The following is a 22,087-nucleotide window of genomic DNA, read 5'->3' as shown; positions in this document are numbered from 1 at the left end:
GATAGGCCTTCCTTTTCAAAACTTTAATTTGATTGGGGATTCAGGAAGAGATGGTTCTCCATTCATATTGCCATTTGGAACAGAACATGATGCAGGGGAATACAATACAACTTTGTTGAACATTCCAAGCCCTCACATGACACAGACCAAGGATCAGCTCAAACTTAATTCCAGGTTCACAACCAAGGATATCCAGGTCTTTGAAATGACTGACGCTTGCATACATTTACAGAAAACAATACAGTTGAACCCAAATACTTTAGCAGTATGAGTAAATAAGGTATATCACCGGTGGTTTGAACAGGGCTGGTGTACATATCTGAGAGAGGGTCTCAAAGCGCCATGAGGGACATATTACCTTCCTTTCATAAACACGGGCAAGATCTTTGATGACCAGCTTCTTATCCTCCTTGATCTTCTGCAGTGTTTGTTTAACTGTATTTTGTTTTTTCCTCGATGGGAACCCTGTTTGCAGGACAGAGGACTGGCCCGGCCTTGTACAGATGCTTTGAATTTACAGAGCTTTCCCTGCGAGGGAGAGCAGGGTAAACCTGCCTGTATTTTTGTGGGGATTAGTCGTCAGATGGACGCCCTTCGAGGAGGCCCCTGCCTCCCTGTTATGTGCTGCGGCACTGGGAAAGTGACCCCCACCTGTCTCCTGGTCCTCAGAGATCCCTGCCCACATAGCCCCAGGATGAGACAGAGGCCTGGGGTCTCTGCACCCACCGCCTACACACAACCTAAACATTAGTAGCCTACAACAACTATTCCCACACAAACTCTCTCATTCACATACACACAGACACGCATCACACACACAATAGAATTAGACTTTACTCAACAATGTAGGCTACTACATTTTCTGATACGGTGACATTAGTTAAAAACAGATTCATGTTTTCAATACATTTTATTAGCGGATTGGATAGTTCTAGCAATATTAAGACTTATTTTTTTTTTTATCTTCAAGACATGTCATCATTAGAAAGATATTGAAAATTCCAAAGGCATGGTGCTTACAGCCATTAGTTAATGCAGCATCTATTCTGATCCACATAAGTGCCACTTGATTTTAGACATTTAAATGAAAGGTCTTTCCAGCACAAAATGTCTCTGTGAAAGACGCCATACCTGACGAAGGGAGCCATCTACTGGTGAGAGAGAGGATGAAATGGCCCTGAGCAAAGACCTGTACAGCTTCTTACAACTCCTTAAACAAAATAGCTCTGTGAAGACGTCATACCTGACAATAGGGAGCCATCTACTGGCGAGAGAGAGGATGAAATGCCCCTGAGCAAAGACCTGGACAGCTTCTTACAACTCCTTAAACAAAATGCTACATGCTATCAATAGATTTAAAACTAAATAAAACCCAAATAACCGTTTTATTTTCAAATAAGTTGTTCTTTTAGAGTTGTCAGTGTGTGAATAAAAAAAACATTTTGCATACACTCCATCTAGTACAGTATATACCATTAATGATACACATAATGAACATAAAATGTTCTGTTCCAGTAAAAAGAGGCACATTGATGAGTGCAAAGACACAGTACAAACACAAAAAATATGTCATGACATGCTTCCTTTCCTCCTCACAAACACTACAGTATTGCAAACACTTGGAATGCAACTCTCCTTATGTTTTAGGACATAGAACTTAAGTAATAATTAGCACATATAACTTAAGTACCACCATCGTGACGGACCAGGGCCTTGTTCAGTGGGGCGCAATATTACAGAACGTTCAGATAGAAACAGACATTTCTCTGTCATGTAGAATAGGCAATCATGTCAGCTAGAATACATTTCTAGCTAAAACATTCTGAATGGAACCCAGTACTGACACCGTGAGGGAAACAGTGCCATCTAAATTAGCAGAATATCTCTACCCTGTCAGAGATACAAAACAGAGACAGATCTTGACCAAGTACAGACTCAGTGACTACCAATTGGCTATAGAAAAAGGGAGACACAAAAAGACATGGCTACCCAGAGGAGCGCTTACAGTACGTGGTCAAAGATGCACTTTTATCGCTACTGTGAGAAATACTCCCAAATAAGAGAGAGCGAGAGATAGTGAGAGAGAAAGGAAGACAAGAGAGAAAAAGACAGATGGGAGAGAGAGGAAGACAGAGAGCAAGACAGGTGAGAGAGAGAGTGAGGAAGACAGGAGAGAGACAATACAATGGATCAATGACAGCCAAATGTACACCTGGCCCACTATCGTACCCTCAACCTGGACGGTTTCTATGACCACGTACATCTATACAAAAAGAAGTCCCCACCTTCACCAGGACACTGAAGAACGTCGCCTTAGGACCCCAGCCCACCACATCCAACAGGAGCAGCAGAGCAGCCCCGACCCTGCAGAGACCAGCCCCACACCACAGCAGACATGCACCCAGAGACCCCCAGCTGAGAGAGGAGTACAGCCGACCACCCCCCACACAGTCCCCCACACCGAGCACAGCTGAAACCAGCTATACACTGAAACCAGCTATACACTTACTGCTAGCTAGCTAACAGTAAGCTTTAACTTGCATGAAAACAACTTTGACAAAATTAGAAACTTATTATATCTGGAAGTGTAGCTAGACTCTTAACCGATGGATGAAGACTTCACGGCAGACTGCAACCCCTTTCATTAAATAAGACGTCTTGTGTCATTTCCGTTTTGTTTGTACAGCTTGCTTTGCCCGTTGTGTCAAGGCACTCTGGTTCACACTGACTGTAGGAAATGCCATAAGAATCATCAGATCTTTCTCCCCTCTCTGTCACGGATGACATGGTTGCCCTTAGTTTGAGACAGGAGTTTTATACAACAGCCTTTTGTGTTCTCTTTTCAACTCCCTCTGCATTTGCAATCAAACGCCAGAATTGTCTTGATCTTCTTATCATACTCTGCCTCTACATTTTGATACAAAAATCTAAAATAAACATTCAAATGCCTCTCCTGTGAAGTTGTGACTTGCCACATATGCCTAGTTTCCTGAAATGAGTCACATATTCCAGAAAAGGTCCAGATGTCAGGGAAACTAATATACTTTTTTACTAGGCTACACTCATTTAGAACACACACACCTACACATATTTGGGACAAAAAAGTATCTCCACAGGGAACTTCAACCTGGCCGTGAATGAACTGAAAGACAAAGCAAGGAGGGCTTTCTATGCCATTAAACAACCTATGAAATTAGACATACCAATTAGGATCTGGCTCAAAATACTCTAATCAATAATAGAACCAATTGCACAATATGACAGTGAAGTGTGGGGTCCACTTACAAAGCAAGAATTTGACAAATGGGACAAACTGTAACAAGCGTCGTTGTAGGTAGACCAAAATGCAGCGGGTATATTTATGTAGTAGAGTTAAAATGGTTATTCCAGCAAACTTCAAATTATTAGAATAGTACACAACGCAGAACAGAACAATCAGGTTGAGGGTCAATGGCCAAAGCCCGCGAACAGGAATATTCCAAGTTCAGACAGAAGGGGGGAGTCAGATCGCTATGATCGCCAGGAACTTTACTTTTGGTTTCTAATTTTAATTGTTGCGCTACTGGTGATGCCTGTTGATGTTAGGTAGGCAGCTACAGTAGCTGAATGATGTTAATATCTTCAGGTTTTGTTTCATTAAATTTATTTTATTTTATCTGGGTGCTTACGTCACCTACTAACACCCTGGTACTACCCATAGCTCCCGCTCTCCTCAGTCTGAGAAAACACTGAGAGAGAAAGGTACGGGTTGCAGATTACTCCATTGTAGAAGTCCGTAATGTGAAATAAATAAAACGTCCCAAGTTTAATGCTGTAGATATTGTTATAAGGGGATGTGAGACTATCGAAATACGTAACTTTCAGAGTTTTATTGTTGTTATTAATATAGTTACAGAGTGCTAAAAGTGTTGCTAGCTAGCATGCCTTTCTTTCTATGATGCAGACGGCTAGCTGAGCTGCCAACTAGTGATGGTGTTGCATTATGGGGGATGTAGTTTTTGTTTGCCCTCTAAGGCGATTTTACGTTGTAACTTGTTTGTGTTGCAGTGGTTTTGTACATGAGTTGTTGTATTTTGCTACTATCAACACTGAAAGCACCTAGCAATGTATTGGGGATGTGAGACAGGATATGTGTTTTACCTTTCTTCATGCTCCTGTGTAGAACAACTTGTCAGGTGGTGCATTGGAGACTGATGTGTTCCTGTCCTGTCTTTTCACAATACTATTGCAGGTATGGTTCTATTGTCTAAGAATTAAGATTATACATTCTTTGTATTAAGGACTGGTTATTATTTTATACTATACATTATGGCTTTATGTATGAGTGTGATTGTGAGAGTCTGAGAAAACACTGAGAGAGAAAGAACAACTTGTCAGGTGGTGCATTGGAGACTGATGTGTTCCTGTCCTGTCTTTTCACAATACTATTGCAGATCAACATAAAAGCCTAAAAGACAGCCGTGGTGTCGCTCTTCATTTCTTGGTTCTCCTGTGGTGCATAAGAAACCCGCTACAGATTGGTGCCGTGACCCGGATCAACAGATCAGCTGCAGCAGATCGCCGGGGGACTCCTACACAGAACTGGATCGACATCACACGTTTAAAACATTTGAGGGCAAGGTGAACTTTGGACAATATGTTGCGTATACCTCAGTTGTATGAGATTACAGAACAGGAGAGAGAAGACATATCAGGTGTTGGTGATAACAATGTACATGTTATTCCGGTTGGTGTTACTGTGAGAGGTTCACAAGGTATGGCCACTGGGGTGGGGCGGGGGGCTCAGTTGGCCAGTATGGTGGAACATAGTGCTAGAGCCAGTCCTCTTAGATACCCAGCAGTCGACACTAGAGTGCCAAGTGTTAGTAGTAGCCAACCAGAGCATGTTAGCAGTAGCCAACCAGGCAACGATGACAGTGAAGAGTCCCAGAAGGCCATAGGGGGTGAAAATGAAAACCGAACCCAATTGCAAGCCCTAGCAGAGTTAGTCAAACAACTGGGCAGTGAAATAGGTAATCAAGTTGCCGCTAGTCTAGCAGGGGCTGGTCCAAGCACTTCCCCTCCCCAACCAATAGTAGAAATACCTGATTGGTCAAAGGTCAACCTAATTCTGAAGTCAGACGTCAGAGAACCACCCCACTTCCGGGGTGATAGCACAGACCAGTGCACAGTGACTGAATGGCAAGAACTTATGCAAGCTTACTTGAAAAATAAGGGATGCAGTATATCAGAACAGGGGCAAGAAATACAGGACAGACTGATGGGGCGGGCTAAAGACATAGTCAGAATTGGGCTCCGTGGAAACCCTCTTGTTAACATAAGCAGAGATCCTGAAGCCATATACAATATCTTGAGGCAGCACTTTGGAGAGGCAATCTCATCAACAATCCCATTAGGATACTTCTATGAAACCTTACCAAGACAGTCAGAGAGCTGCTTGGATTATTGGGTTAGACTGAACAAAGCAATTGACCTTGCCAATGAGTGCTTGCAAAGACAGGGAAAAAGAGTGGATGATCCAGGTCACGAGGTGACCATGATGTTTGTTAAGCACTGCCCTGATCCGGCACTATATGCCGCTTTTAGGTGCAGGCCTATTGAAAATTGGACCGTTGGAGATTTGCAGGCAATGATTGACAGCCATCACCGAGACAAACAATCAGCCAGACACAGGGCGCAAAGTACTGCCAAGGTAGAAGTTGTGATGACCCCCGACGCTTGGTGTATGACTCAACAACATGCAGTCGGTCAAAATAAATCAGCCACACCCACTAACAGTGATCAGGCTCCATTGAACAAAGTGATTTCTCTCCTGGAAAAGCTCCTGTCAACCCAGGAACAAAATCAAAGGAGAACTTAAGAACGCCACAAACTAATACTGCTGCTGGTCCCTGTAGAATTTGTAAGGCCTCAGACCATTCAACTCAGTCGCACTGCTTTAAGGAGGGGTTATGCTTCAAGTGTCACAGGACAGGCCACAGAGGCTTTGAATGTCCAGCAAGAAAACAAGTTGGAGAGGCAACTGCCGAGGCTCCCCCTGGCCCCGCTTTAAACTAACATGCTCACGCCAAGAGGGGGGCGGTGTGGGCGAACATGTTACACCTCCACAGAACACTACAGATATAAGGACTGGAAACACAATGAAAACCGAGGTGATTTATCTGAAAATAGAGAGTAATGATAGTATTTTCTATGTTCCAGTAATGGTGCAAGAAATTGTAGAACTTCAAGCTCTGATAGATAGTGGGTCTATGACCTGTACGTTAAGTGAGTCAGCTGAAGACACACTTCTGAGATGTAATGTGATAAAACCAGAGTCTAGAAAGCCAACTCAAGTAGTTCTTGTAGGCTGTGGGGGCAACCAGGCACAGCCTAAGTATGTATATGACTTGAACATTGATCTTTTAGATTGCAAGATGGCAGTGTCTGTTTTATTTGTACCTGGACAGACAGATGACATGATAGTTGGATCGAATGCCATAAAACACATAATGCAACCGGTTAAGAAAACAAAGTGGTATTGGGACAGCCTCTCCAAACCTGCCAAAGGAGATTCACATGGACTTTTACTCAGCATGCTAGCCAACGTGAACCGTTGGCACGGTGACAAAATACCAGACAAAGTGGGAACTGTAATGCTCAAGCAGAGTGTGACTCTCATGCCTCAACATGAACATTTGGTCTGGGGAAAACTGAAAGAAAAGGTGGCGCTATCAGTCGGTAGTACTGTAGTCATAGAGGCCACTACAGCACGATCTGCACCAAGAAATGTCCTAGTAGGACGCACTGTATGTCCTTTGAGGGGTGACAAGTGGGTCCCCATGAAAGTGATCAACATGTTGGACCACCCTATTATTCTCCGCCGTAACACCAAGTTGGCCGATGTGCACCCATGCCTAGCCCTAGAAGACCTAAAGCTCTATGCCAGCTATGCTGAGAACCCCAGTAAGGTCCAGTCTGCCCTTCAGAATGTCACCCAAGCTGGGGAAGAATGTTCAGTTAGTGGAAAAAGGGCAAAGAAGGAGTATCTACAAAAGTTGGAAGAGTTGGGCTTAACCTCTTAGGGCTAGGGGACAGTATTTACACCGCCGGATAAAAAACTTACCCGATTTAATCTGGTTACTACTCCTACCCAGTAACTAGAATATGCATATACTTATTAGATATGGATAGAAAACACCCTAAAGTTTCTAAAACTGTTTGAATGGTGTCTGTGAGTATAACAGAACTGATATGGCAGGCAAAAACCTGAGAGATTCCTTTACAGGAAGTGGCCTGTCTGACCATTTATTGGCTTTCTTTGACATCTCTTTCCAAAACAAAGGATCTCTGCTGTAACGTGACACTTCCCACGGCTCCCATAGGCTCTCAGAGCCCGGGAAAAAGCTGAATGTCGTCATTCCAGCCCCAGGCTGAAACACATTATCGCCTTTTTCAAGTGGCCGATCAGGGGACAGTGGGCTTAGGCGCGTGCACTGGTTGCCCCGTCTTTCTTTTTTTTCCTCTATTTACCGAAACGCAGATTCCCGGTCCGAATATTATCGCTTTTTTACGAGATAAATTGCATAAAAATTGATTTTAAACAGCGGTTGACATGCTTCGAAGTATGGTAATGGAATATTTAGATTTTTTTTGTCACGAAATGCACCATGCTCGTAACCCTGATTTACCATTTCGGATAGTGTCTAGAACGCACGAACAAAACGTTGCTGTTTGGATATAACGATGGATTATTTGGGACCAAACCAACATTTGTTATTGAAGTAGAAGTCCTGGGAGTGCATTCTGACGAAGAACAGCAAAGGTAATAACATTTTTGTTATAGTAAATCTGATTTTGGTGAAGGCTAAACTTGCTGGGTGTCTAAATAGCTAGCCCGTGATGGCTGGGCTATGTACTTAGAATATTGCAAAATGTGCTTTCACCGAAAAGCTATTTTAAAATCGGACATATCGAGTGCATAGAGGAGTTCTGTATCTATAATTCTTAAAATAATTGTTATGCTTTTTGTGAACGTTTATTGTGAGTAATTTAGTAAATTGTTAGTAAATTCCCCGGAAGTTTGCGGGGGGTATGCTAGTTCTGAACGTCACATGCTAATGTAAAAAGCTGTTTTTTGATATAAATATGAACTTGATTGAACAAAACATGCATGTATTATATAACATAATGTCCTAGGGTTGTCATCTGATGAAGATCATCAAAGGTTAGTGCTGCATTTAGCTGTGGTTTGGGTTTATGTGACATTATATGCTAGCTTGAAAAATGGGTGTCTGATTATTTCTGGCTGGGTACTCTGCTGACATAATCTAATGTTTTGCTTTCGTTGTAAAGCCTTTTTGAATTCGGACAGTGTGGTTAGATAAACGAGAGTCTTGTCTTTAAAATGCTGTAAAATAGTTATATGTTTGAGGAAATTGAAGTAATAGCATTTTTAAGGTGTCAATACTGCCCCCTAGCCCTAACAGGTTAACAGACCATTTCTCCTATCAACAGATGCATCAATGGATGGCTTAGGTGCAGTACTTAGCCAGACATTTGAGGGTGAGAGTAGGCCCAGACCAGTAGCTTTTGCAAGCAAGACTCTGTCGAGGTCCCAGTCCCGTTACCCAGCACACAGATTAGAGTTCTTCGCTCTTAAGTGGGCTGTGTGTGATAAGTTCACCCATTGGCTGAAGGGGAATAGATTCACAGTCCTAACAGATAACAACCCCCTGACATATATAATGACGAAACCAAAGCTAGATGCCTGTGAGCAGCGGTGGGTCTCTAAACTGGCCCCCTTCGACTTTGACTTGAAGTACATCCCCGGGCCCCAGAATGTCCCAGCAGACCTGCTTAGTCGACAGCCGTTCGTTGGAGCTAGGAAGGCAAGTGAGTTCCCAGAGTATGTGACTTCAGAGTCCATCCAGGACGCATTCAAACTGTCAGTCAATATCCAAGGTGGTGAGATCCTGGCTCAAGTCTCTTCTGAAGGAGTGAAAGCAGTTTTGGAATCCTGTCTGGAGTGGGATGCGAGTGTGCCAGTGCGCAAATTCCAATTAGCCCAGTATTCTGCCAGCATCCTTCAGCATGAAGGGGGAGTGGCTACTCTTCCAGTCCTTTCTCCTGATGTGATACGGAGAAAACAGAAGGCGGATCAGGTGCTGGCCCGAGTGGCGTACTTTGTTGAGAGGAGGAGGAGACCTTCGCGGAGAGAGCGGGCTCATGAGACTGCCCAAGTGTTGAGAATGCTGAAGCATTGGGATAAACTCGAAATCAATGATGAGATCCTCTACCGAAGATCTAAGGACAGAGTTGTCAAGAAGAGGTACCAGCTGGTGGTGCCAGACTCCCTTAAAGCCATCGTTCTGAGGGGAACCCATGATGAAGCCGGCCACCAAGGCCAGACTAGAACACTCCATTTGGTACGTCAAAGGTTCTTCTGGACTGGAATGGAAGGGGAAGTGAAGAAGTATGTCTCCTACTGTAAGCGCTGTGTGGTTGGCAAGACAATGGAGGCAGAGGCTAGGGCACCGTTGGAATCTATTCAGACCAGCACAGCGTTGGAACTGGTGTGCATAGACTTCTGGTCAGCAGAAGGAAGGGATGGAGAGAGCGTTGATGTACTCGTCATCACAGATTATTTTACGAAGCTGGCACATGCGTTTCCTTGCCCGAACCAGACAGCGGTGACGAAAGACCGGTATTCGATGTGGATGAGGATTCAGAGGATCGAAGGACTGCTGTCTGGATTCTCGAGGGCCAGAACCCTGAGGGGCCCACGGAAGCTGAAGGTCAAAAATCTTCGGGACCGGAAGATGGCGTGAACATGAGAGAAGCTGCTCCTCAAAGCCCAGCGAAGGACATGATCTCAGGACAAGCAGCTAAATCAAGCACAGGAAGCTCCTCAATGATGCCTGGTGATGATTCAAGTGATCCTCCTGAAGATGACACAAGTAGAAAAGCAACGTCAGTGAGCAGTCTAGATGGCATCAGCAGTAGAAGTTCATCAGTCAGCGGCTCTGTATGCATAAGATCTACTAAGAAGAGAATGAGTAACCAGAGAGAGGTAGAGCGCAGAAACAGCCAGACGTCTGAGCTCACTGATACAGTCCTGAGACCAAGTGAAGGCACTTTGAGAACTCGAACTGGAAGAGTTGTGAAGCCTGTCAGAAGACTTTTAGAGTCAATGAGTCAAGTGATTGCTAAGCTGGACAAAAGAAAGCATCTAGCCGCCCTGATTAAAGCCTTATCAACTTTTGTTGAAGTGACAGTACCCCAGTGACACAGAAGCCAGAGGATAGATTAAGGAAATGAGAAATACTTTATTAGGGGGTCATAGGTTGTATGTATATGGGCATATTTCTACCTGGCAAAGTCTCTTTGCTGTCCTTCTGGACGACTCTTGGTCAAGGTTACCCCTGTGGAGGAAGAACTCTTACCTTATGTCTTAAAGTTTGCTGAAATCAAGAAGGGGTGAGTGTAGTAGAGTTAAAATGGTTATTCCAGCAAACTTCAAATTATTAGAATAGTACACAACGCAGAACAGAACAATCAGGTTGAGGGTCAATGGCCAAAGCCCGCGAACAGGAATATTCCAAGTTCAGACAGAAGGGGGGAGTCAGATCGCTATGATCGCCAGGAACTTTACTTTTGGTTTCTAATTTTAATTGTTGCGCTACTGGTGATGCCTGTTGATGTTAGGTAGGCAGCTACAGTAGCTGAATGATGTTAATATCTTCAGGTTTTGTTTCATTAAATGTATTTTATTTTATCTGGGTGCTTACGTCACCTACTAACACCCTGGTACTACCCATAGCTCCCGCTCTCCTCAGTCTGAGAAAACACTGAGAGAGAAAGGTACGGGTTGCAGATTACTCCATTGTAGAAGTCCGTAACGTGAAATAAATAAAACGTCCCAAGTTTAATGCTGTAGATATTGTTATAAGGGGATGTGAGACTATCGAAATACGTAACTTTCAGAGTTTTATTGTTGTTATTAATATAGTTACAGAGTGCTAAAAGTGTTGCTAGCTAGCATGCCTTTCTTTCTGTGATGCAGACGGCTAGCTGAGCTGCCAACTAGTAATGGTGTTGCATTATGGGGGATGTCGTTTTTGTTTGCCCTCTAAGGCGATTTTACGTTGTAACTTGTTTGTGTTGCAGTGGTTTTGTACATGAGTTGTTGTATTTTGCTACTATCAACACTGAAAGCACCTAGCAATGTATTGGGGATGTGAGACAGGATATGTGTTTTACCTTTCTTCATGCTCCTGTGTAGAACAACTTGTCAGGTGGTGCATTGGAGACTGATGTGTTCCTGTCCTGTCTTTTCACAATACTATTGCAGGTATGGTTCTATTGTCTAAGAATTAAGATTATACATTCTTTGTATTAAGGACTGGTTATTATTTTATACTATACATTATGGCTTTATGTATGAGTGTGATTGTGAGAGTCTGAGAAAACACTGAGAGAGAAAGAACAACTTGTCAGGTGGTGCATTGGAGACTGATGTGTTCCTGTCCTGTCTTTTCACAATACTATTGCAGATCAACATAAAAGCCTAAAAGACAGCTGTGGTGTCGCTCTTCATTTCTTCCTTCTCCTGTGGTGCATAAGAAACCCGCTACATTTATCATCTTCTTAATTTATTGAAGGAAAAACATATAAACAAAACAAATGACGAAACAGTCCCGTAAGGTGCTCAGACTAAACAGGAAACAACCACCCACAAACACAAGAGAAAACTAACCCACTTAAATATGGCCTCCAATTAGAGGCAACGACAACTATCTGCCTCTAATTGGAGGTCGTTCCAAAACCCCAACATAGAAATAGAAAAACTAGATAAACACATAGAAATAGAAAACATAGAACATAAACTAAAAACCCCGAAACACACTAATCAAACACCCCCTGCCACGCCCTGACCAAACTACAATAACAAATAACCCCTTTTACTGGTCAGGACGTGACACAAACACCCAACTGAAACCCCGCATGTGGAATTCTGTAAGAGCATCCTCAGAGTACACAGAAAAACTACAAACAACGAATGCAGAGCAGAATTAGGTCAATTCCATCTTCTGATTATTAATTAAAAACAAGTGACCCCCATGCCTACCATTACAAAGGGCTCAAATGCTAAGAGCTGACTACAGAAGAGATTCCCCTCAGCCAGCTGATTCTCAGGCTCAGTTCACTAACCCCTACCAACCCAACAAAGCCTCAGGATAGCACTCAGAAAATACGTTCCAACCAAATCATCACAAAGCAAAAAAACTATATATATCACCTATTGGAAAGACACCACAAAACAATTCAAGTAAACTTCAACGCTATTTGGCTATTAACAGACTAACCACCATGACTGATAGAAAACTGAGAAAAACACTGAGCAGTGAGCACAGCCTGGCCATTGAAACCAGCCGTCACAGACAAATCTGGCTACCCAGAGAGGACAGGTTGTGCTCATTCTGCCCTCAGAGAGAAGTCGAGACAGAGCTGCATTTTTTTTTACAACGCCAGAACAATACAGACTTACGGGTAATTTTCTTTCCCAAAACTGAAAACAATGGATGAAATGAATGAATGAAAAACTTTTTTTTTTGTGTCAAATTGCCAATTGGCAACCCGTCCCTTATTGGATTAATTGACACATAAACAAACAATAATTCACTATGGTAATTAATTGATCATTATTCTTCGTGTGTTCTCTGCATTGCGCATCACATAAAGAGTGAAAAATAAAAAGTCAATCAATACATAATAGTAAATTACATCCCTAGAGCAGTAAAATAATATACATACATACATAACATGTACAGATAAATAAATACAGGAAAAAAGAAAAAAGAAAGAGAAGTCATTTGAACCCAGTCTGGCACAAAGAGAAGATTCACATTGGAGACAAGCCTATACACAATCTATATACCCATTCCATTTACCACATAGAAGATAAATATTATTACTACTTAATTATAGGTAGGTTTTATAGTTTTTTTATTGCTGCTCTTACCCGTTTCAATACACAGAGGCAATATCCCTGATCTGACCCGTTTCAATACGCAGAGGCAATATCCCTGATCTGACCTGTTTCAATATGCAGAGGCAATATCTCCGATCTTACCTGTTTCAATACGCAGAGACAATATCCCTGATCTGACCCGTTTCAATACGCAGAGGCAATATCCCTGATCTGACCCGTTTCAATTCGCAGAGGCAATATCTCTGATCTGACCTGTTTCAATACGCAGAGACAATATCCCTGATCTGACCCATTTCAATACGCAGAGGCAATATCCCTGATCTGACCCGTTTCAATACGCAGAGGCAATATCACTGATCTTACCTGTTTCAATACACAGAGTAAATATCCCTGATCTGACCCGTTTAAATACGCAGAGGCAATATCCCTGATCTGACCTGTTTCAATACGCAGAGGCATTATCCCTGATCTTACCTGTTTCAATACGCAGAGTAAATATCCCTGATCTGACCCGTTTCAATACGCAGAGGCAATATCTCTGATCTTACCTGTTTCAATACGCAGAGGCAATATCTCTGATCTGACCTGTTACAATACACAGAGGCAATATCCCTGATCTGACCTGTTTCAAGACGCAGAGGCAATATCCCTGATCTGACCTGTTTCAATACGCAGAGGCAATATCTCTGAGCTTACCTGTTTCAATACGCAGAGACAATATCCCTGATCTGACCCGTTTCAATACGCAGAGGCAATATCCCTGATCTGACCTGTTTCAATACGCAGAGACAATATCCCTGATCTGACCTGTTTCAATACGCAGAGGCAATATCCCTGATCTGACCTGTTTCAATATGCAGAGGCAATATCTCCGATCTTACCTGTTTCAATACGCAGAGACAATATCCCTGATCTGACCCGTTTCAATACACAGAGGCAATATCCCTGATCTGACCTGTTTCAATACGCAGAGGCAATATCTCTGAGCTTACCTGTTTCAATACGCAGAGACAATATCCCTGATCTGACCCGTTTCAATACGCAGAGGCAATATCCCTGATCTGACCTGTTTCAATACGCAGAGACAATATCCCTGATCTGACCTGTTTCAATACGCAGAGGCAATATCCCTGATCTTACCTGTTTCAATACGCAGAGTAAATATCCCTGATCTGACCCGTTTCAATACGCAGAGGCAATATCCCTGATCTGACCTGTTTCAATACGCAGAGGCATTATCCCTGATCTTACCTGTTTCAATACGCAGAGTAAATATCCCTGATCTGACCCGTTTCAATACGCAGAGGCAATATCTCTGATCTTACCTGTTTCAATACGCAGAGGCAATATCACTGATCTGACCTGTTTCAATACACAGAGGCAATATCCCTGATCTGACATGTTTCAATACACAGAGGCAATATCCCTGATCTGACCTGTTTCAAGACGCAGAGGCAATATCCCTGATCTGACCTGTTTCAATACGCAGAGGCAATATCCCTGATCTGACCTGTTTCAATACGCAGAGGCAATATCTCTGAGCTTACCTGTTTCAATACGCAGAGGCAATATCTCTGATCTGACCTGTTTCAATACGCAGAGACAATATCCCTGATCTGACCTGTTTCAATACGCAGAGGCAATATCCCTGATCTGACCTGTTTCAATACGCAGAGACAATACCCCTGATCTGACCTGTTTCAATACGCAGAGGCAATATCCCTGATCTGACCTGTTTCAATATGCAGAGGCAATATCTCCGATCTTATCTGTTTCAATACGCAGAGACAATATCCCTGATCTGACCCGTTTCAATACGCAGAGGCAATATCCCTGATCTGACCCGTTTCAATTCGCAGAGGCAATATCTCTGATCTGACCTGTTTCAATATGCAGAGACAATAACCCTGATCTGACCCGTTTCAATACGCAGTGGCAATATCCCTGATCTGACCCGTTTCAATATGCAGAGGCAATATCTCTGATCTTACCTGTTTCAAGACACAGAGGCAATATCTCTGATCTTACCTGTTTCAATACGCAGAGACAATATCCCTGATCTTACCTGTTTCAATACGCAGAGGCAATATCCCTGATCTGACCCGTTTCAATACGCAGAGGCAATATCTCTGATCTTACCTGTTTCAAGACACAGAGGCAATATCCCTGATCTGACCTGTTTCAATACGCAGAGGCAATATCCCTGATCTGACCTGTTTCAATACGCAGAGGCAATATCTCTGATCTGACCTGTTTCAATACACAGAGGCAATATCCCTGATCTGACCTGTTTCAAGACGCAGAGGCAATATCCCTGATCTGACCTGTTTCAATACGCAGAGGCAATATCTCTGAGCTTACCTGTTTCAATGCGCAGAGACAATATCCCTGATCTGACCCGTTTCAATACGCAGAGGCAATATCCCTGATCTGACCTGTTTCAATACGCAGAGACAATATCCCTGATCTGACATGTTTCAATACGCAGAGGCAATATCCCTGATCTGACCTGTTTCAATATGCAGAGGCAATATCTCCGATTTTACCTGTTTCAATACGCAGAGACAATATCCCTGATCTGACCCGTTTCAATACACAGAGGCAATATCCCTGATCTGACCTGTTTCAATACGCAGAGGCAATATCTCTGAGCTTACCTGTTTCAATACGCAGAGACAATATCCCTGATCTGACCCGTTTCAATACGCAGAGGCAATATCCCTGATCTGACCTGTTTCAATACGCAGAGACAATATCCCTGATCTGACCTGTTTCAATACGCAGAGGCAATATCCCTGATCTTACCTGTTTCAATACGCAGAGTAAATATCCCTGATCTGACCCGTTTCAATACGCAGAGGCAATATCCCTGATCTGACCTGTTTCAATACGCAGAGGCATTATCCCTGATCTTACCTGTTTCAATACGCAGAGTAAATATCCCTGATCTGACCCGTTTCAATACGCAGAGGCAATATCTCTGATCTTACCTGTTTCAATACGCAGAGGCAATATCACTGATCTGACCTGTTTCAATACACAGAGGCAATATCCCTGATCTGACCTGTTTCAATACACAGAGGCAATATCCCTGATCTGACCCGTTTCAAGACGCAGAGGCAATATCCCTGATCTGACCTGTTTCAATACGCAGAGGCAATATCCCTGATCTGACCTGTTTCAATACGCAGAGGCAATATCTCTGAGCTTACCTGTTTCAATACGCAGAGGCAATATCTCTGATCTGACCTGTTTCAATACGCAGAGACAATATCTCTGATCTGACCTGTTACAATACACAGAGGCAATATCCCTGATCTGACCTGTTTCAAGACGCAGAGGCAATATCCCTGATCTGACCTGTTTCAATACGCAGAGGCAATATCTCTGAGCTTACCTGTTTCAATACGCAGAGACAATATCCCTGATCTGACCCGTTTCAATACGCAGAGGCAATATCCCTGATCTGACCTGTTTCAATACGCAGAGACAATATCCCTGATCTGACCTGTTTCAATACGCAGAGGCAATATCCCTGATCTGACCTGTTTCAATATGCAGAGGCAATATCTCCGATCTTACCTGTTTCAATACGCAGAGACAATATCCCTGATCTGACCCGTTTCAATACACAGAGGAAATATCCCTGATCTGACCTGTTTCAATACGCAGAGGCAATATCTCTGAGCTTACCTGTTTCAATACGCAGAGACAATATCCCTGATCTGACCCGTTTCAATACGCAGAGGCAATATCCCTGATCTGACCTGTTTCAATACGCAGAGACAATATCCCTGATCTGACCCGTTTCAATACGCAGAGGCAATATCCCTGATCTGACCTGTTTCAATACGCAGAGGCAATATCTCTGATCTTACCTGTTTCAAGACACAGAGGCAATATCCCTGATCTGACCTGTTTCAATACGCAGAGGCAATATCCCTGATCTGACCTGTTTCAATACGCAGAGGCAATATCTCTGATCTTACCTGTTTCAAGACACAGAGGCAATATCCCTGATCTGACCTGTTTCAATACGCAGAGGCAATATCCCTGATCTGACCTGTTTCAATACGCAGAGGCAATATCTCTGATCTGACCTGTTTCAATACACAGAGGCAATATCCCTGATCTGACCTGTTTCAAGACGCAGAGGCAATATCCCTGATCTGACCTGTTTCAATACGCAGAGGCAATATCTCTGAGCTTACCTGTTTCAATACGCAGAGACAATATCCCTGATCTGACCCGTTTCAATACGCAGAGGCAATATCCCTGATCTGACCTGTTTCAATACGCAGAGACAATATCCCTGATCTGACCTGTTTCAATACGCAGAGGCAATATCCCTGATCTGACCTGTTTCAATATGCAGAGGCAATATCTCCGATCTTACCTGTTTCAATACGCAGAGACAATATCCCTGATCTGACCCGTTTCAATACACAGAGGCAATATCCCTGATCTGACCTGTTTCAATACGCAGAGGCAATATCTCTGAGCTTACCTGTTTCAATACGCAGAGACAATATCCCTGATCTGACCCGTTTCAATACGCAGAGGCAATATCCCTGATCTGACCTGTTTCAATACGCAGAGGCATTATCCCTGATCTTACCTGTTTCAATACGCAGAGTAAATATCCCTGATCTGACCCGTTTCAATACGCAGAGGCAATATCTCTGATCTTACCTGTTTCAATACGCAGAGGCAATATCACTGATCTGACCTGTTTCAATACACAGAGGCAATATCCCTGATCTGACCTGTTTCAATACACAGAGGCAATATCCCTGATCTGACCCGTTTCAAGACGCAGAGGCAATATCCCTGATCTGACCTGTTTCAATACGCAGAGGCAATATCCCTGATCTGACCTGTTTCAATACGCAGAGGCAATATCTCTGAGCTTACCTGTTTCAATATGCAGAGGCAATATCTCTGATCTGACCTGTTTCAATACGCAGAGACAATATCCCTGATCTGACCTGTTTCAATACGCAGAGGCAATATCCCTGATCTGACCTGTTTCAATACGCAGAGACAATATCCCTGATCTGACCTGTTTCAATACGCAGAGGCAATATCCCTGATCTGACCTGTTTCAATATGCAGAGGCAATATCTCCGATCTTACCTGTTTCAATACGCAGAGACAATATCCCTGATCTGACCTGTTTCAATACGCAGAGGCAATATCCCTGATCTGACCGTGTCAATTCGCAGAGGCAATATCCCTGATCTGACCTGTTTCAATACGCAGAGGCAATATCCCTGATCTGACCTGTTTCAATACGCAGAGGCAATATCTCTGATCTTACCTGTTTCAAGACACAGAGGCAATATCCCTGATCTGACCTGTTTCAATACGCAGAGGCAATATCCCTGATCTGACCTGTTTCAATACGCAGAGGCAATATCTCTGAGCTTACCTGTTTCAATACGCAGAGACAATATCCCTGATCTGACCCGTTTCAATACGCAGAGGCAATATCCCTGATCTGACCTGTTTCAATACGCAGAGACAATATCCCTGATCTGACCTGTTTCAATACGCAGAGGCAATATCCCTGATCTGACCTGTTTCAATATGCAGAGGCAATATCTCCGATCTTACCTGTTTCAATACGCAGAGACAATATCCCTGATCTGACCCGTTTCAATACACAGAGGCAATATCCCTGATCTGACCTGTTTCAATACGCAGAGGCAATATCTCTGAGCTTACCTGTTTCAATACGCAGAGACAATATCCCTGATCTGACCCGTTTCAATACGCAGAGGCAATATCCCTGATCTGACCTGTTTCAATATGCAGAGACAATATCCCTGATCTGACCTGTTTCAATACACAGAGGCAATATCCCTGATCTTACCTGTTTCAATACGCAGAGTAAATATCCCTGATCTGACCCGTTTCAATACGCAGAGGCAATATCCCTGATCTGACCTGTTTCAATACGCAGAGGCATTATCCCTGATCTTACCTGTTTCAATACGCAGAGTAAATATCCCTGATCTGACCCGTTTCAATACGCAGAGGCAATATCTCTGATCTTACCTGTTTCAATACGCAGAGGCAATATCACTGATCTGACCTGTTTCAATACACAGAGGCAATATCCCTGATCTGACCTGTTTCAATACACAGAGGCAATATCCCTGATCTGACCCGTTTCAAGACGCAGAGGCAATATCCCTGATCTGACCTGTTTCAATACGCAGAGGCAATATCCCTGATCTGACCTGTTTCAATACGCAGAGGCAATATCTCTGAGCTTACCTGTTTCAATATGCAGAGGCAATATCTCTGATCTGACCTGTTTCAATACGCAGAGACAATATCCCTGATCTGACCTGTTTCAATACGCAGAGGCAATATCCCTGATCTGACCTGTTTCAATACGCAGAGACAATATCCCTGATCTGACCTGTTTCAATACGCAGAGGCAATATCCCTGATCTGACCTGTTTCAATATGCAGAGGCAATATCTCCGATCTTACCTGTTTCAATACGCAGAGACAATATCCCTGATCTGACCCGTTTCAATACGCAGAGGCAATATCCCTGATCTGACCGTGTCAATTCGCAGAGGCAATATCTCTGATCTGACCTGTTTCTATATGCAGAGACAATATCCCTGATCTGACCCGTTTCAATACGCAGAGGCAATATCCCTGATCTGACCCGTTTCAATATGCAGAGGCAATATCTCTGATCTTACCTGTTTCAAGACACAGAGGCAATATCTCTGATCTTACCTGTTTCAATACGCAGAGACAATATCCCTGATCTTACCTGTTTCAATACGCAGAGGCAATATCCCTGATCTGACCCGTTTCAATACGCAGAGGCAATATCTCTGATCTTACCTGTTTCAAGACACAGAGGCAATATCCCTGATCTGACCTGTTTCAATATGCAGAGGCAATATCCCTGATCTGACCCGTTTCAATACGCAGAGGCAATATCCCTGATCTGACCCGTTTCAATACGCAGAGGCAATATCTCTGATCTGACCCGTTTCAATACGCAGAGACAATATCCCTGATCTGACCCGTTTCAATACGCAGAGGCAATATCCCTGATCTGACCTGTTTCAATACGCAGAGGCAATATCTCTGATCTTACCTGTTTCAAGACACAGAGGCAATATCCCTGATCTGACCTGTTTGAATACGCAGAGGCAATATCCCTGATCTGACCTGTTTCAATACGCAGAGGCAATATCTCTGATCTTACCTGTTTCAAGACGCAGAGGCAATATCCCTGATCTGACCTGTTTCAATACGCAGAGGCAATATCTCTGATCTGACCTGTTACAATACACAGAGGCAATATCCCTGATCTGACCTGTTTCAAGACGCAGAGGCAATATCCCTGATCTGACCTGTTTCAATACGCAGAGGCAATATCTCTGAGCTTACCTGTTTCAATACGCAGAGACAATATCCCTGATCTGACCCGTTTCAATACGCAGAGGCAATATCCCTGATCTGACCTGTTTCAATACGCAGAGACAATATCCCTGATCTGACCTGTTTCAATACGCAGAGGCAATATCCCTGATCGCACCTGTTTCAATATGCAGAGGCAATATCTCCGATCTTACCTGTTTCAATACGCAGAGACAATATCCCTGATCTGACCCGTTTCAATACACAGAGGCAATATCCCTGATCTGACCTGTTTCAATACGCAGAGGCAATATCTCTGAGCTTACCTGTTTCAATACGCAGAGACAATATCCCTGATCTGACCCGTTTCAATACGCAGAGGCAATATCCCTGATCTGACCTGTTTCAATACGCAGAGACAATATCCCTGATCTGACCTGTTTCAATACGCAGAGGCAATATCCCTGATCTTACCTGTTTCAATACGCAGAGTAAATATCCCTGATCTGACCCGTTTCAATACGCAGAGGCAATATCCCTGATCTGACCTGTTTCAATACGCAGAGGCATTATCCCTGATCTTACCTGTTTCAATACGCAGAGTAAATATCCCTGATCTGACCCGTTTCAATACGCAGAGGCAATATCTCTGATCTTACCTGTTTCAATACGCAGAGGCAATATCACTGATCTGACCTGTTTCAATACACAGAGGCAATATCCCTGATCTGACCTGTTTCAATACACAGAGGCAATATCCCTGATCTGACCTGTTTCAAGACGCAGAGGCAATATCCCTGATCTGACCTGTTTCAATACGCAGAGACAATATCCCTGATCTGACCTGTTTCAATACGCAGAGGCAATATCCCTGATCTGACCTGTTTCAATATGCAGAGGCAATATCTCCGATCTTACCTGTTTCAATACGCAGAGACAATATCCCTGATCTGACCCGTTTCAATACACAGAGTCAATATCCCTGATCTGACCTGTTTCAATACGCAGAGGCAATATCTCTGAGCTTACCTGTTTCAATACGCAGAGACAATATCCCTGATCTGACCCGTTTCAATACGCAGAGGCAATATCCCTGATCTGACCTGTTTCAATACGCATAGACAATATCCCTGATCTGACCTGTTTCAATACGCAGAGACAATATCCCTGATCTGACCTGTTTCAATACGCAGAGGCAATATCCCTGATCGCACCTGTTTCAATATGCAGAGGCAATATCTCCGATCTTACCTGTTTCAATACGCAGAGACAATATCCCTGATCTGACCCGTTTCAATACACAGAGGCAATATCCCTGATCTGACCTGTTTCAATACGCAGAGGCAATATCTCTGAGCTTACCTGTTTCAATACGCAGAGACAATATCCCTGATCTGACCCGTTTCAATACGCAGAGGCAATATCCCTGATCTGACCTGTTTCAATACGCAGAGACAATATCCCTGATCTGACCTCTTTCAATACGCAGAGGCAATATCCCTGATCTTACCTGTTTCAATACGCAGAGTAAATATCCCTGATCTGACCCGTTTCAATACGCAGAGGCAATATCCCTGATCTGACCTGTTTCAATACGCAGAGGCATTATCCCTGATCTTACCTGTTTCAATACGCAGAGTAAATATCCCTGATCTGACCCGTTTCAATACGCAGAGGCAATATCTCTGATCTTACCTGTTTCAATACGCAGAGGCA

The 22,087-nt window shown here is 43.4% G+C and overlaps 1 protein-coding gene across 1 annotated transcript in view; it reads left to right on the top strand.

The window, feature by feature from the left end:
• The first annotated feature begins 4,448 nt into the window (after positions 1–4,448).
• faxdc2 (fatty acid hydroxylase domain containing 2) overlaps positions 4,449–22,087 on the top strand; it is a 65,219-nt gene continuing 47,580 nt past the window's right edge. Inside the window, exon 1 of the mRNA XM_045688017.1 lies at positions 4,449–4,620. The gene's annotated coding sequence lies outside the window, so the exon portion shown is untranslated. The remainder of the gene's footprint in view (positions 4,621–22,087) is intronic.

Source organism: Salmo salar, chromosome ssa10 (assembly GCF_905237065.1).
Source record: "Salmo salar chromosome ssa10, Ssal_v3.1, whole genome shotgun sequence".
Classification (NCBI taxonomy): Eukaryota; Metazoa; Chordata; class Actinopteri; order Salmoniformes; family Salmonidae; genus Salmo; species Salmo salar.
The sequence above is the reverse complement of the archived record's forward strand: the minus strand, read 5'-3'. Positions and strand labels throughout refer to the sequence as shown.